The 18,084-nt window shown below is 42.4% G+C and overlaps 1 protein-coding gene across 2 annotated transcripts in view; it reads right to left on the bottom strand.

Moving 5' to 3' along the window:
* The window catches only part of LOC143020304 (uncharacterized), a 54,829-nt gene that overhangs the window by 25,341 nt on the left and 11,404 nt on the right, over positions 1–18,084 (bottom strand). The window lies entirely within an intron of this gene.

The raw sequence follows: 18,084 nt of genomic DNA, 5'->3' as shown, positions 1-18,084 counted from the left end.
GAAATAGAAGGAAGGGTAGTGAATGGTGAGATGAGGAAACAAAGAAGGTTGTAGAAGAGAAGAAGCGAGCTTTCACAGATTGGTTACAAAATAGGAAGAGGGAGTCATATGAGAGGTACAAAGAAAAGAGAAGAGAAGTAAAGCACAAGGTAAAGGAGAGCAGATGTGAAATGGGGTAAGAGTGTGACAGAAAATTTTGAAAGTAATAAAAAGATGTTTTGAAAAATTAAGAGAGGAAGAGGTGAATCAAGTAGAGAAGAAAAGGTAAAAGGTACAGATGGAGAGATGATAATGGAAGAGAAGGCAATAAGGGAAGATGGGCTGAGTATTTTAGGGAGTTGCTAAATGTGAAGGAGGATAGGGAGGGAAAGGTAGTTGCAGTGGAAAATGCTAAGAAAATTACTGTGATGAGTGAGGAAAATGGAGGAGAAATAAGGAAGGATGAAGTGAAGGCAGTTGTTAAGATGATGAGAGCAGGTAAGGCACCTGGGTTGGATGGATGTCATGCAGAATGTCTGAAAAAAGGAGGTACAGTGATGGTGGACTGGCTGGTGAAGTTATTTAATGTTTGTTTAAGAGAGGGTAGAGTGACAGAGGACTGGAGGAGTGCCTGTATAGCTCCACTTTACAAAGGAAAGGGGACAAGTGTGAATGTAGTAGTTTCAGAGGGATTAGCTTGTTAAGGGTAGTTGGGAAGGCTTATGGGAGGATCTTGATTGAGAGGAACAGAGGGAGTAATTGATGAGGAACAGTGTGGATTTAGGACAGGTAGAGGCGTAGATCAGATTTTTGTGGTAAGACAGATATGTGAGAAAGCTATAGGAAGGGGTAAGGATGTTTTTTGGGCTTTTATGGATCTGGAAAAGGCTTATAGATAGGGTAGACAGGAAGGCACTGTGGGAGTTTTTGCAGATATACGGGATGGGAGGAAAGCTTCTAGGAGCTGTCGAGTTTTTACAAGAGTAGTAGAGCATGTGTCAGGATTAGAAATGGGAAGAGTGAGTGGTTCGAGGTAAAGGTGGGACTTCGTCAGGGATGTGTTATGGCGCCCTGGCTGTTCAGCTTATACAAAGATGGGGTGGTGCGAGAGGTAAATGCATGGGTGGTGGGTCAGGGATTGAAGATGGTTAAAGAAAATGGAGAAAAGTGGGAGATGAGCCAGTTGTTGTTTGCTGCCGCTCCACCTCTCCCTTCGGCCACTGGGGGACATTAAACCAAGCATACCATAGGTCGAGGTGCTGTCTATCGTCCGCCTCCTACCCACAGCCGACGGAGCCAGCATTAGCATCAATTTGCTCCGTCAGATGTGGCTCCTGCGCCCCTTAGCGCCCGTCCGACCTGTCTTTCATAACATCAATGACGAAATAATCACCGCAGCAGCAGCGCCAGCCTACAGGCACCAACAAAAAAGACATTGGACCACCGCAATCTGATACGCTGCATACCTGCATCTCACCTTTGGGAGTCGCCACGACTGGAGCTTCGTCCTGGCAAACGTCAGGACGCCTTTCCTCGGTGTTTACTTTCCTATTCATTGCAGGTTACTGGTCAACGTCATCAACAGCCGTCTGGTCTGCGCAATAGCTCCCGCCTTGACTACCCTCCAAACCTCACCGCCATAGACGCTAGACAACTCACGACCAACGCTCACCGCAGCCATCTGGAGCAACCTCATGTCTCCAGCGAAGATGGCTTATCTCGACTCCACTGCAAGCCGCATCGCAACCACGGCTACCGCCATCAACGCTAGACATTCCTACGCCCAACGTTCATCGAGCCATCCTGGGCAACCTCAACATGTCTCCAGTGGAGATGGCCAGTGGCCATCCCCTCGCATGCGGAATGCCCTCTTAAGCCAAAGCAATTTTAAGAGGGGAGTATTGTACAGCCGCGACAACCACGTGGCGTGGAGCGCACATTGTTGCTCACATGACTATAGGCAACTCACTGAAAGAGTCTCAGTCGGTTGGCAGCACTGCTCACCCTTCGCTACGATGCAACTCAAGAAATTTTCATATCTGCATATTTCAATTTCCGATCTAAGTGTCACTCTTCCGACCATATACGTTGGTACAACCGTATTCAAGGACTCGAGAAGATAATGAATATGAGATTATGAAAGCCGTAAACTAATCGAGATAAAAAAAAAAAAACATGAGCAGTATGTACTCAAGCCATGTTCAATTTTGACTCATGAGATTGAGGTGGAGGGAAGGAGCAAGACGCTGTGCTTCCCGCCACCCGTCCGATATCAAAAGATAATCATATAAACATTTCATTTTCTCTTTTATGTGTTAATTTTTTGAGATTTGTGAAAGCACAGTCATATTCATGACTATTTCATATCACAGAAGACATGTTAAATTTTACAACTAGCCTCATAATGACTGGGCACGGCGATAATAAGTAAAATGCTGTATAAACATTAAAATTATATTCCTTATCTTATACTCACTATAATTACTTTCTTTGTACTATCGAGATGGAAAGATTTGAAATAGGTGAACAAGGACTGTTTCATCCATAGATGTAAATGAAATTCGTGTAACTCGTATAGTCACTAAGCTAAGTGAAGAAATCTGAAAATATTTTAAGGAGGCTTGAAGTTTCAGCGGGGGAAGGGTGAGCAGGGCTGCCAACCGAAAACGCAGGATCGACTGAGATTCTTTGAATGAATTGCCCATAGACTTGACACTCCTTTGACAATGCGACCTTGCTTGACCCGATCTAACCTAATCCAGTGCAATTATGTAATTACGCACCACGGTTCACTACCCGCGCCGTATATGTATATCTGCTCCTGGCCGCATGTACAGTCAGTTCATTCTTACCTTACAATAAAGGAGGCGAACTGACCAAAACCTTTCTCTTCTCACAGTAGCATTGATACAGTAGTATCCAGCACTGCTAGCCATCAAAGTACTGTGTGGAGTCAAGGCAACGTAAAATACAAAACTAAACTAAGAACTTCTTAACCATGACCAACAACAATATAATTTCCTTTCCTTATGCATGATTTTCTCACTCCCATTATGCATTCCTCTTCGCATTCCAACAGCCTCACTATTAATACATTTTATTTTGCCCCCTCCCCTATGTCACAATTTTTGAAATCGCGACACCCAACTCGCTGTCTCCCCTTCCCATTTTCTCTCGTCTGATTTCTACCCGTTTCGGACTCCAATTCCCTATATTCGGGGGAATTACCAGAGTCCTTAAGACTTCTAGTAGCTACATCCTGTCCTTTCTCCTCCTCTTTATCCTCTTCAACTGTCGTGCCATTTTTGACAATCAATTTCAGTGCCTTAACGAAGGGAGAGACTTCTAATTATCTAGAACCCCCCCCCTTTAGATTCGTGTTCCCATAGCCAAGCTCAACGGTTTTCGCGCCCAAACAAAGCGCCCAAACACCCCCCTCCCCCCCCCTGCGCTGCCACATATTTGTTTTAAGCTAAGCAATTAGAATAATAAGGATTGTATCTAACCCGCTCGTGAACAGTGTCTACCTCAAGGAACAATTGGAACTGTGTCACCTCCCACATGAACATTATTCGTAGTACCCTTCAACACTAGTGGCGGGAACGTAGAACTATTGGCAACGTCGGAAGCCGGCTAGCGGGCATTTTGACCTGACATCCCGCAGGACACAGGGCAGTCTAAGCATCGAGTTCATCAAAGGAGGTCGGACCGCTCGTTCTCGGAAGTCCAATCGTGTCCTTTCCTCCCTCATGTGACTGTTGGGGATTTTCATCCTTGAGAGCCAATCGAGTGTCGATTATTTGGGTACAAACCCCTCAAGCAAGAACTCTAAGAGTGCAGTGCGATTGACCGGGACTACGTCGGTGAAGTGACTTGCAAGCCCATCACAGCGCCCGCCCAGGCCGTCACCCCCCGCCCCCACCAAAAGCGGAGCAGCGCCGGTCGGAGCTCAGCAGGAGACCACGCTAATTGAAGACGTCTCCACAAGCAAGACACATATTAAGTACAAATACTTTAACAATTACATAAGCTAGGAACGCGCGCAGGGAATAGATAGGATGTATGTATGAAAGCCAACTGTTAAAACCCTTATTTAATGTCAAGTAGCATATTTCTAGTGTTTAATTATTTAATTCATTAAAACTCACAATAGGAGTTCTGGGTTTCATTAGCCTATACTCGGTGCATCGAAAACTGGCCATTAGGGCGGAGCACGGAGATTCCCCCTGTGTTGCCACATATAATTATCTTATAATTCTATTTTATTTTAAACTTTATTTTATGATTTTATAATGTTGCCACATATAATTATATTATAATTTTTTGTCACACACCACCACTGAGGTATAAATCAAAGCAATGTTTTCTATACAAAGGTTTCGTTTCCTCGATTCGTGGACATGGCATATGTGCGGGAGAGAGCGACGTTGCCACTCTATCCCTTCTCTGGCCACGCCCCCACACTGCATTCAGAAAACATTGCATCCACACGCACGTTCTCGCCATGGATATATATATATATATATATATATATATATATATATATATATATATATATATATATATATACAGAGAGAGAGAGAGAGAGAGGGCGGGCGGGTGGGTGGGTGGGCGAGCCGTGCGGGCCGTGTTATCTGTTGAGATGTGGCAATACCGGGAAATTCCCTAACCCCGCCTTAGTGGCCAGTTCTCGTTGCGTCTACTATAGGACGGTTCACTTAATGAGTTGTCCCATCATACCCCCCCCCCCTCTTTGATTTACTCTCACGCTTGCCTTGGAGGGAAGGCGAGTGGTCCCGAGATGTGATACAAATCGCCTGGACTTCGGTTCCCCAACTGCAGCTATCTTCCCCCTCCCTTCATCAATCACTTAAGGTACGTGTTACCCACACCACCTCATCTACCACCTTCTTCCACTGTCCAGGAATTTGCGTCACCCTACTCCCTTGTATTTTCTTCTCCCTATTCTGCCCTGTACCAACAAACTTGCTTATTTTACACCTTACATCAGCCCTGTGCAACCTGCGGCCCAACTGCATGCGGCCTTCAAAGGCTTTCATTGTGGCCCTTTCTCCTAAAAATAAATAAGCTATAGTGCGGCCCTCAGAGAGAGAGAGAGTGTTACCAACTAGAGCCCACCTAAAGTTTGACTAAATTCATATTCTTGTGTACCAATTTCACCATATTTTTTTCTATTTCGTTCACTAAGGTACAGATTTTAATTATATTAAAACAGAAAATAACATATTACTTGCTATTGATGAGTTGGTGTCCCAAATGCAACATCAACCATCTCACTAGGGTAGTCTTTCATTTGCAAATGTCTGCGTTTGATAATTCTTATGTTAATGATTCCAGTTAACCAATGTTAAGTAATTATTCATGTTTGTACATTATAATGATAAGTTACGGTAGTCTTTCATTTGCTCATTTATAGTAAGGAAAATACATATATTTCGGACAATTCTTATTTTTGTGATCCCAATTTAAATAAAATCAGTAACAAACTAATCTCACATAATATGTCTTCGATCGTAGTAAATAACATGAAATAGTAAGGTTATGTAGCCCTCCATACCAACAGAGTCGAGACTAGTGGCCCTTTGGGAAAAAAGGTTGCACACCCCTGCCTTACATCTTCCTCTGTGTGCACCCCTTTGCACTCACTCTCCTTTCCCGTTTTCCTTTTTTTTTTTTTTTTTTTTTTCAAACCATACTTCATAATTATATCTCATTCCCTCGGCACACATATCATCCTTGAAATTCTCCAGATGAAATCCAGGTGGGTTACATTTCGGGATTCTTTTGGATTTGATACAGAGTCTCAGTATTGATACCGCAAGTCTACGATCGGTCCCAAAGAATTCAGCACTTTGATAAACCTTGCACTTCTGTAGGAGCCTTCTAACGAATGCTAACATGTATGTGATCGATCTCCTTGGCCACATCTCCGGCATCACTGTACCATGTCCATCGGTGTGGCTCTCGTCTCTGGAACCAAGAACCGTCAATCCTCAGCCTTCTGAACTTTGCAAAATTCAGGAGAAAAATGTTGCTGTTCCTGGTTCCAGAACAATGGGGGCCAATACATACTTCATAGCCAGTTCTGCAGGTGTCAGTAACCGCATTGAAGTCGCCCTAAACAATAAGTTTGTCTCGTGGCGGGCATTAGTCAACTATAGATTCAAGCTTGGCATAGAACTTCTCTTCTTCAAAGTTGTATATTTCAGTAGGAGCATGTACTACAATATGAACCCAAGGTGTGCTTCAGTCTCATCAGCATCATACGCTCATCAACCGGAGTAACTTTTATAATGATGCGCTGTAGTCGGCTGGATATACCCACAGCAACTCCCGCGAGGTGGACCCCATCGGTTCGGCCCGACCAGAAGTAGGTGTAACCCTCGCTACTGCTTTCACCACTGCCTTGTCTTCTCACCTCTGAGAGATCTACAATGCCCAATATAAGCTTCATGAGCTCCGCCGATAAAAAGGGTAGTCGGTCGTCCTGGGAAAGAAAAAGAATGTTCCAGGCGCCCACACGGAGAACCCGCCGAAGGTTCATCCCGGGCCTGACTGAACGTGCTTGTGCCTCATTTGCAACCCCCCGGAACCCCGCGTAGCGGGTTTGGTAATTTTGACGGGGATTGGTTACAAGCCCTTCCTCACCATATGTGCTTAATGTGGTTGTCATGAAAATATGCCCGTGATTCACTCTCCCACGAGCCCAGCCACCACCGAGCCCAACAAGGGGAGACCAAGATTTGGGTACACACAGTATATTAATTAACCCAATAGTTCCAGGAGTCATGGGAAGATATACGCACCCACCACCTTGACACTAGGGGATGACAGCCGCGGACCGTGCGGTGTCGGCCCAGGTGGTAGTTGCTTGACTCAGGGCGTGCCTGACCCACAGATTCAAGTCAATCAGCCCAGCCGATTTGCCTCTCCGAGCCAAGAGGGGCCACCCGTCCTGGCCTGAATAGAGGACCAAAGAGGCGTGTTGCTAGTCCCAGGGGGGCACCTCACTGTAACCATGGCACTGGGACATCACTCAGCCTCCAGGACTCCCGTCTCCAGGCTCTGCAGGGATGCCACGCACGGTAAACACGTGGGTTAGTGATCCATGACCAGGTTGGATGACCAATGACTCAGAGTTCATCAGCCCTTTTGCTGGTTAACTTTTTCCTCCATCTGGGTCATCAGTGGGGGAGCCGGTTAAGTCGCCGATAATCCGACCACGCAACAGCTAGTACTGAATTACATGATACCAATAAAAGGACAGCCGCCTCACCTGACTGTCTCACCTGATCGGAGTCGTTGGAGGTCTTGGTTGCAGCCCTCTAGTCACTGCACAGGGAGGCGAAATCACTTAGACTTCAGGTCTCCTGGACCAAGACCAAGATCCAGAAGCTTGGGGGCTTACTGGATGACTTAGTTTAGTCTACCCATGCATGTGGCAAGGATATTAAGATCTTGAAAAGCTTGGCATACATTGGTAGTGTAGTGCATAACAGTGGTGGGTCATGTCAGGAAGTACGTCGAAGGATTGGTATTACTCATAGTGTTATTGACTCGCTCAAATAAAGTATGTGGCGTTGTCGTTATTTATGCAGGAGGACTAAGATTCGAATCTTCAAGACACTTGAGTTCCTTGTTTTGCTGTACAGCTGTGAGGTATGGATATATAATGCTGACTTGAAGATGCATCTCGATGTCTTTGGTACTAAGTGCCTTAGTAGAGTAGAATAATGGGGTATCGGGGGAATGACTCCATACCAAACCAGAGAATATACTCTGAGATTCAGACTAGGCCAATTACCAACACAATTCGTGAATGTCAACTCCTGGTATATGGGCATATGACACGTTTCCCTAATGTTGCTACTACTCCCAGGGTTGTCTCCTCAAGAAACATCCGTCAGTGGAGGAGACGAAGGGAACGCCCACAGAGTTCATTGCTGGGGTAAGTTGATCGAGCCGGTCGAGAGTTGGTTGGAGTGGGAAGGGTTACTGTGTGGGAGGTAGCTCGGCGAGACCGTGGGTGGCGCCGGCGTATGAGTGAAGCAACGCGCTCCCTGGCGTATACCCTCATTTTTTGATGATATTTACAGTGAGTAAATTTCCATTTAACGCAACACAAGATTCATACAGTACTTTGTTTTGATGTGTTCCGTTTAAGAATAAAGAAATGAAAGATCTATTTCAGATATCTCATATCCCGTCCAGAGACCGGATATGAGAAATGGGCAGCAGCAGTAGGTTATCCTATCGTTTGTCCATCTTGCAGGGCCACCATCATCTTTCAATGGTTCCTCACACTCCAATATAACAAATAATAGTCCGATATTTCTTCCCACAGAGACACATGAGAGGATTGTTTACAGCTTCTGTGAGGCCGCAGGATTCCAGTGAAACTTGAGCAATTACTATTACACACACACACACACACACACACACACACACACACACACACACACACACACACACACACACACACACACACACACACACACACATACACACACACACAAATACACACACACAAACATCCCAATATCAGAGAAAATAAAGTTGTTCGAAGATACGTGTATTGCGGTCACTATCTGTGATCCTCTTCAGCGTGGTTGTACAAAAGGGTGGATGGACTTATATACTCGTATACTAGGAGGAGATACACAGAGGGGACATGGCGAGGTAAGCATGCTAATAAGCAGTCCGTTTGAGTCTAGGTCACGAAACCCCCAAGGTCAAATTGACCCCGGGTCAAATATTTGCCCGACAAATGGTAGCTTCAGGTTTGGACAGACAACTTGACATACAATATTGTTAACGCCCAAACTAATAATGCCGTCGGGGGACCCATGTCTATTTGATGTATTAGGATTAGGAAGTTGTTTGATCAGGAAGGGCTCAATTTTTTCTGTAGTTACAATATGTATATGTATACATATAAAATATGTGAGGGGACGAGGAGGGAGGGTCACCGTGTAAGTGAAGCGGTCCTGCTGTGGATGTGCTGTGTCTTACTGCATTGCTTCTGACCTGGGCATTGAGCAGGAAACAGGGATGATCTTTCATCCAAGAGGAGCAAAGATGAGAGAGAAACAAGGGTAAAGGATGGGAGTGGAATGGGTGGTAGTGGGTGGATGCCTTGGCTGGCTACTTCGCTTGTATAGGGGAAGAGGCCTTTGCTCTGTGCATATACAGTGTATATATATATATATATATATATATATATATATATATGTGTGTCTGTGTGTGTGTGTGTGTGTGTGTGTGTGTGTGTGTGTGTGTGTGTGTGTGTGTGTGTGTGTGTGAGGATGTGCGTGTGTGTGTTTGTGTGCGCACACACAAGAGAAACACAAGAGGACATGGAAAGAAACTCAAAAAAGATAGTTATAAAAGAGATCTGAAGAAGAACAGTTTTGCACACAGAGTGATGGAGTTGCATAATCTCGCTCCCCCGTCTAAAGTTTATAAACAACCGCTAGGGAACAAGTTTTAATGCTGATGTGACAATATGTAAACTAAGCCATTCCTGCCTCGATGTCAAGATTGCTTGTGTAAGCAGTATTGCTTAAGACGTTGTAACAGTCTTTCTGATTGGAGCAGGGTGGAGTAGAAAAAATATTGGTATATGGGAGAAAAGTCACGCCCTTAGGGGAGACACTTATTTGTAACAGTAAAGGTCATTGGATGAATAAAGTAGTGACATCGCTGCAGAATTGACTTAGTAAATTAATTGAGGATCCCAGGCGTGAGTCCCTTGGTGTAAATTGACAAGCCAAGTGTAAATAATTTGGGAAGAAAATAAGAAAATTTATACATACGTTTAATTCAACCCATCGAGAAACATTACTTACTTGCTACAGAAGATATGGTGAAAGACATACTAACTTAAGAAAAGTGATGGAAAGAAAGTGAAAGTGAAAGAAGAAATACAAAACAATATAAGGCAACAGCAAACAGAATTAAACCAGTAATTACGGAGAGATCGCGGGAACTGAAAGTGATGGGGGGTGAAATATATACATACATATATATATATATATATATATATATATATATATATATATATATATATACTGTATATATATATATATACTGTATATATATATACATATATATATATGTATATATGCATATATACATATATATATATATATATATGCATATATACATATATATATATACATCAGTGGCGACTCCGGACGTCAGGCTACTCGGGCTTAGCCCGAGTATTAGATTTTCTAAAATGAACATGTAATTACAGCCAGTTAGCTCGGGCTCCATTTATTTCGCCTGGCCACAGTTCATATATTTTCGTTCAGCGTCTGGGATTCGTCTACTCTAGGTGGTCTACTGTAGTCTAGTCTATAAAATTTGGGAGAGAGACTCCCACGGGCTTTAGGTGTGAGCCCGTTTGGTGGGTGATTGTACATACGAGTGTGTGTGGGCCCAGCCACACACACTCATACATTCACAAGATGTGCACACGTATATGAAATGCGCATGCACATCTCATTGAATGCACCCTTCTCAATATAACTGTATAATGATGGTAAGTGGTGACATCTTGATGTATATAATGTAAAGAAAGGGGGGGGTGATCCAATGTATGAGTGTGTGTGGCCTTGGCCACACACACTCATACATACATTAGATGTGCATACGTATGCAATATACGTATGCACACTCTAGGTGGGCTGTGTCAGAATATAAATATTGCTCCAATATAACGCGCCTGACTCGTCACCCAATGATAGTCGAGCTGCTTCTCGGCTCGGCCAATCAGAGCTTTTCCGGATCCTGCCTCCGCCGCTCGGGCTCAAAGCTTACAGCCTTGTTGTTATCTATAATTGTAAGAATTTAAAAGTAATTCAAATCCAATGTTTCCTTGAAACAATAGATTTCTACAGAGCTTAGGATTTAAATTCCAATGTTTGAAAGATCTCAATTCTACAATATTCTTAAAGGAACGGAAAACTGTCCAGTAACTCGGGCTAATACAAATTATCTTGGTAAGCTGGGTAAAAGACTAACTGGCATCTCTTGAGTTGATGATGCGCTCGGGCTCAGAGCTTACCGGCCCAAGTTGTTATCTATAATTGTAAGAATTAGAAGTAATTCAAATTCAATGTTTCCTTGAAACAATAGATTTCTACAGAGCTTAGGATTTAAATTCTAATGTAAGAAAGATTTAAATTATACAATATTCTTAAAGGAACGGAAAACTGTCCAGTAACTCGGGCTAATACGTATTAGCTTGGTAGAGGTAAAAGTCTACGGTGTGCATTACGTCTCTTACCTTCATTTAGGCATGTGTCTTAGGCGAAATCTGTGATGAGCCCGAGTGACGTTGATGACCTGGAGTCGCCTCTCATATACATATATATATATATTTACATATATGTATATATATATCATATATATATAATATATATATATACATATATATCTATATATATATATATATGCTAATAAGAACACGGGTACGTGTGTTCACTTATGCAAAGTAGACCACTTGGAAAAAGAAACTAACGAAGCAGAGCGCTTTCGTATATTACATCTTCAGTGAAGATGTAATATACGAAAGCGCTCTGCTTCGTTAGTTTCTTTTTCCAAGTGGTCTATTTTGCATATATAGATATATATATATATATATATATATATATATTTATATTTATATATATACATATATATATCTATACATATATATATATATATGCGTGTGTGTGTGTGTGTGTGTGTGTGTGTGTGTGTGTGTGTGTGTGTGTGTGTGTGTGTGTGTGTGTGTGTGTGTGTGTGTGTGTGTGTTGCTACAGTGGGCGAGATCCAGGGATGACCAGTCAATCAGGAAGAGCCAAGAAAAGAGGGAGAGAGGGGTCATGAATGGGAGTGGAGTATGTGGGGATGAAATAGGTGGGAGTGGATTTATGCCTTTGGCTTTGGTTACCTCCCGTTTAAGGGGGGAAAGGCCGTTGGTATACACACACACACGTAGAGAAGAAAAAATGAATTATGAAAAGGACATAATAGATAAATGTAAAGATCGACCCAAACTATTTTATAGATATGTAAACGGCAAGCTAAAATATAAACAGGAAATACACAAATTACGTCAAGGTAATAGAGAATACACAGAAGATATAGAAATGGCAGATATTATGATCAAAGATTTCAAATCTGTATTCACCAATGAGAAAAAAAAATCTACAAAATTGTGATAAAAAAGTTGAAGTAAGATTTCCTCCACTGAAGAAAATAAACATTACTCAGAATGAAATAAGGAATCAAATACTAAAGCTCGACATTAACAAGTCACATGGACCAGACGGTGTTGCAAACTGAATACTAAAGGAATGTATAGACGAACTAACAGGAAAAATATACAAAATAATAGAATGCTCTCTCAAAGAAGGAAAACTACCAGGAGACTGGGAAAAATGCCAATATAGTGCCGATATATAAAGGGGGAAATAAGGAAGACCCAACAAATTATAGACCAGTGTCCATAACAAGTACGATAGTCAATTTTTTTTAGAGAATCATCAAAGATAGATGGTCAAAATATCTGAGTGAGAATAATACACTGAACCCGAGACAATTTGGATTCAGACAAGGAAGATCATGTACCACTAATTCAATTTGTTTCTATTCAAGATTGATAGATACATTGCAAGAAATGGATGGCTGGGCAGACTGTGCATTCCTAGACCTACAAAAGGCATTTGATAAGGTACCACACAGAAAATTGCTATATAAACTGGAAACAATAGGAGGCATACATGGAAAACTATTGAATTGGACGGAGGACTTCCTACATGGAAGAAAAATGAGAGTGGTGCTCAGAGACAAATATTCAAAATGGGAAGAAAAGAGTAGTGGCATCCCACAGGGGTCGGTACTAGCTCCGATAATGTTTGCTATATATGTAAATGACATGGACGAAGGCATTGAAAGTTACATGAACTGCTTTGCAGGTGACACAAAATTATCAAAGAGAATAAACTCCGAAATAGAATGTGACTCATTGCAGAGGGATCTTAACAAAGTCTCAGAGTGGAGCAAGAGATGGGAGGTAGAATTCAACATCAAGAAGTGCAGTATAATTTATTTTGAAAAACCAAGAAGAGAATATCAGGACAGTATAAAACTGATGGAAAAGAAGTAAAGAAAGTATATTCTGAAAGGGACCTAGGAGTAATCATCACCAAAGACATGTCGCCAGATAAACATATAAATAAAATAGTCGGAGAAACATACAATTTGTTGAGATCAATAAAGGTGGCCTTTAAATACCTGGATAAGAAAATGATCAAGAAAATATTACAAACACTGATAAGGCCAAAACTGGAATATGCAACGCTGATATGGTCACCCAGTACAAAAAAGAATATAAGAAAATTAGAAAGAATACAAAGAGCAATGACAAAGTTGGTCCCAACATTTGCAAACCTGACATATGAACAAAGACTGGCCGAACTGGAATTGCCAACCCTGGAACAAAGAAGAGAACGAGGGGACCTAATAACCATCTACAGAATTATGAAAGTAAAAGAATGCCTTGATAGAGAGGACATATTAAAGCGGGACAGGGGAAAAACAAGAGGACATGCAATGAAACTCAAAAAGGATAACTAGAGGAGAGACCTGAAAAAGAACAGCTTCCCACACAGAGTGATAAATATATGGAACAAATTGGATGTGCAAACACAATACTAGAATTTAAGAACAAACTTGATCTTGCGAGATACAAAAACGGGTCACCACGAGCATAGCTCCCCTTCCCGTATAATACAACTAGGTACAACTAGGTAAACACACACACACACACACACACACTTGGGAAGAGGTAATTAGTGGAGTCCCACAAGGATCAGTGCTGGCTCCAATAATGTTTGCCATTTATGTGAACGACATGGACGAGGGAATGGAATGTTATACGAGCTTCTTTGCAGATGATACAAAACTGTTAAAGAAAGTGAGTACTGAAACGGACTGCGAATCATTACAGAGAGATCTAAACAAGGTTTGGAAATGGAGTCAGTGGTGGGAAGTGGAATTCAACACTATAAAATGTAGCATAATGGAGTTTGGAATAAGAAAAGAATATCTCCAAGATACAAAATTGGTGAAAAAGAAGTTATGAAAGAGGGATCTGAAAAAGAACTGGGAATGATCATCACAAAAGATATGTCTCCTGACAAACATATAAACAATATTATCAGCGAAACCTACAACTTAATAAGAGCAATGAAAATGGCTTTTGCCTACTTGGATGTAGAAATGGTAAAGAAAATACTAGTCATAATGATAAGGCTTAAATTGGAGTACGCAGCGACACTGTGGTTACCCAATAATAAAAAAGAACATAAAGAAGATTGAAAGAATCCAGAGAGCAGCTACGAAGATGGCCCCAGAACTATCAAAACTCCCATATGAAGAAAGACTGTTAGAACTGGAGTTGCCGACTCTGGAACAGAGGAGAGAAAGAGGTGCTTGTTGACCATCTATAGAACTTTGAAGGGCATGGAAGTCCTTGACAGAGAAGACTTACTAAACTGGAATAAAATAAACACAAGAATACATGGAAAGAAGTTTAAAAAGGACAATTATAGAAGGGACCTGGAAAAGAATAGCTTTCCCCACAGAATGGTGGATGTATGGAACAAATTAAATGAAAAAAAGTGTGTGCAAAAACAATACAAGAATTTAAGAGCTAACTGGATATGAAGAGATACAAAGACGGGACTCCACGAACTTAGCTCCCCTTTCCCATAAGATACAACTAAGTAAACACACACACACACGCACACACACACACACACAAACACACACACACATACACACACACACACACACACACACACACACACACACACACACACACACACACACACACACACACACACACACATGTAATATATCTGGGGTATTGGCTGCATGTTATTGTGGCAAAGTAGCATGAAGTTGATACTTTAGGGTCTATATGGGGCGCCCCTACGGACCAGAGACACACATCATTTTTGTCTCTTATAGAGGAAGACTCTATTCATAGAGAAATGATGACACTTTTATTATACTACGACTGTCCATCCGTTATGCTGTCCCCCAACCCCTTGTTACTGTCCTGTAGCATTTTTCTGAATATCCATTTCCTTTTTTCGCCCACCCTGTGATGGGGAATAGAATGCTGCCACCAAGTCTTCACACTTGAGTGGTAAAAGGCGTCAAAAAACGGGACGGCGGTTAGAACTAGGAATCCTGCTACCTGTAGCCCCACAGCGGACATTCCTTAAAAAAAAAAAAAAAAAAAAAACATAAGAGGGTCTAGGAGTTTTCCAACCAGTACCCTAAAACCCCTGTCACACAGGGATTCCGCATGAAAACCGAATGCTTACCGCACAAATATTTTGTATTCGTGAATTGGACGCGAAGCAATAGTAAGGTAATTGTTTTTCGGTCGGGGAGTTCGTGGAGCGTGCGGCCGAGGAATTTTGGACGCGGAGCAATCTTTGAACGGTTAAAAAATTTAGCACGACCATATGTTCGCGTATCTGACGCATACCATGCGGTAATCGTACGGAGAATTGACGGAGAGCATACGGAATTGGTCGGGAAGTGTTCGTTTTAATCGTGGAGTTCACGGAGAAATCGGTAATTTTACGATCGTTTCCCGACTACCGACTATTCAACGAATGTTTAACTTCCCTATCGCTATTGTAAACCGTCTGTTTCACTCACGTCTACGCCGTTCATTCCGCGTTTGATTTCCGTATTTGACGCATAAATACCGCACAATCCCATACCACTTCCATACGGTGACGCCTACGTAGGCGGCATGAGGAGCAAGTGGGTACGCGATGATGCCGACGTTGGCGTCTTGATTATATTTATTGTAGTCGTACCTACGTAACCTCCATTCTCTCTAAACTGGCTTCATCATATTTTCTATGGTTATCAAAATTCACGGGTGAAAGAGAACGAACGATTGAGCACTATTTTTTATAATACGATTATTATGACGCAACATCGCACGTCGGGCAGCTAATGCTGCCAGACGTGCGATGTGCCCCGGAGTGAAGAGGTTTAAGAACACTACTAAATCACGGACAATACACTACCGCTTCACGTTTATCATCGGGGACCAGACGGGGAGCATACGTGCTTTGGTAGTTTAATTCGTGAAACGTTCGGGCAATTGGGCCAAATTAAAAGACCCAAACCTTAAGACCCTGTCACACAGGGATTCCGCATGAAAACCGAATGCTTACCGCACAAAAATGGCTTAATCGTGGAGAGAGCGGGCAGAAATGGGGTGAAATTTTGTTTTAATCGGAGAGCTTTAACGAATAAATAGCGTATGTTTAACTAACAGTTTCCGTATGCATCACTACTGTTCCGATAACACTTCCCGTATATCCCCGACCACGTCAAAGCCATTTTTTGTGCGGTAAGCATTCGGGTTTCATGCGGAATCCCTGTGTGACAGGGTCTTAAGGTTTGGGTCTTTTAATATGCATTGTTGTGGTACAGAAAAGAGATAGGCAGTATGTTTGTGAGAAGAAAGATAGATGTATTGGCTTTGAGTGAAATTAAATTGAAAGGGAGGGGCGAGTGTGAGTTTGGGAGTGTAGTTGGGAGGTTCTCAGGAGTGAACAAAGGACGAGAGAGAGAAGGGGTGGCTATACTAGTAAGTGAAGAGATAAGTAAGCGTATAGTGGAGTGAAAGGAGTTTTCTTCAAGGTTGATGTGGATGAAGGCGAAGCTGGGAAGGGTGATTGGGAAGTATGGAGTTCCAGGTAAAAATCGTAGTGAAGGATTGTTGGTGGAGATGTGTCTCGAAAGAGAGTTGATGGTAGCAAATACAGTGTTTAGGAAGAAAGTCAAACATAAGTACACATGGGAGAAGGTGGTGAATGGAAGAGTGGCAGATAGAGTGTTAATGGACTATATTGTGGTGACCAGGAGTACGGTAGGAAGAGTTAAGAATGTACATGTTCTAAGGGAAGAGTCGGGGAATATCAGATCATTATCTGGTGGAAGGTAAATTGAGAGTGGAGAATAGGTGGAGAAAGAGGAAAAGGGCAGAAGGTAGGAAGGTACTTAGAGTGAACTGCTTAAATGAGAAAGAAAAGGAGAATGAGTATAAGAAGAAGCTGAGAGAGGAGTGGGAGGGAGTGAAGGATAGAGTAGAAGTAGGAGTGGAGGAGGAATGGGGATGGATCAAGGAGGGAGTCATAAGGTGTGCAAAGATGGTATGTGGAACAAGGAGGGCAGGAGGAAATAGAAGGAAGGGTAGTGTATGGTAGGATGAGGAAACAAAGAAGGGTGTAGAAGAGAAGAAGCAGGTTTTCATAGATTGGCTACAAAATAGGACGAGGGAATCGTATATGAGGTACAAAGTAAAGAGAAGGGAGGTCAAACATAAGATAAAGGAGGCAAAGAGGAGAGCAGATGTGAAATGGGGTAAGAGTATGACAGAAAATTTTGAAAGAAATAAAAAGATGTTTTGGAAAGAAATTAAGAGAGGAAGAGGAGGCGAATCAAGTAGAGAAGAAAAGGTAAAAGGTGCAGATGGAGAGATGATAATGGAAGAGAAGGCAATGAGAGGAAGGTGGGCAGTATTTTAGGGAGTTGCTAAATGTGAAGGAGGATAGGGAGGGAAAGGTAGTTGCGGTTGGAAGCGCTAAGAAAATGAGAGTGATGGGTGAGGAAAATGGAGGAGAAATAGGGAATGATGAAGTGAAAGCAGCTGTTAAAATGATGAGAGCAGGTAAGGCACCTGGTCTGGATGGATGCCATGCAGGATGTCTGAAAAAAGGAAGTACAGTTATGGTGGACTGGCTGGTGAGGTTATTTAATGTTTGTTTAAGAGAGGGTAGAGTACCGGATGACTGGGGGAGTGCCTGTATAGTTCCGCTTTACAAGGGAAAGGGGGACAAGTATGAGTGGGGTAGTTTCAGAGGGATTAGCTTGTTGAGTGTAGTTGGGAAGGCTTATGGGTTGGTCTTGATTGAGAAGATTAGGAGAGGAACAGAGGGAGTAATTGGTGAGGAACAGTGTGGGTTTAGAATAGGTAGGGGTTGTGTAGAT

The sequence above is a fragment of the Oratosquilla oratoria genome, chromosome 3 (assembly GCF_046742065.1).
Source record: "Oratosquilla oratoria isolate Oo_2021 chromosome 3, ASM4674206v1, whole genome shotgun sequence".
Lineage (NCBI taxonomy): Eukaryota > Metazoa > Arthropoda > Malacostraca > Stomatopoda > Squillidae > Oratosquilla > Oratosquilla oratoria.
Note: the sequence above shows the minus strand (reverse complement) of the source record. Positions and strands in the feature narration are given on the sequence as shown.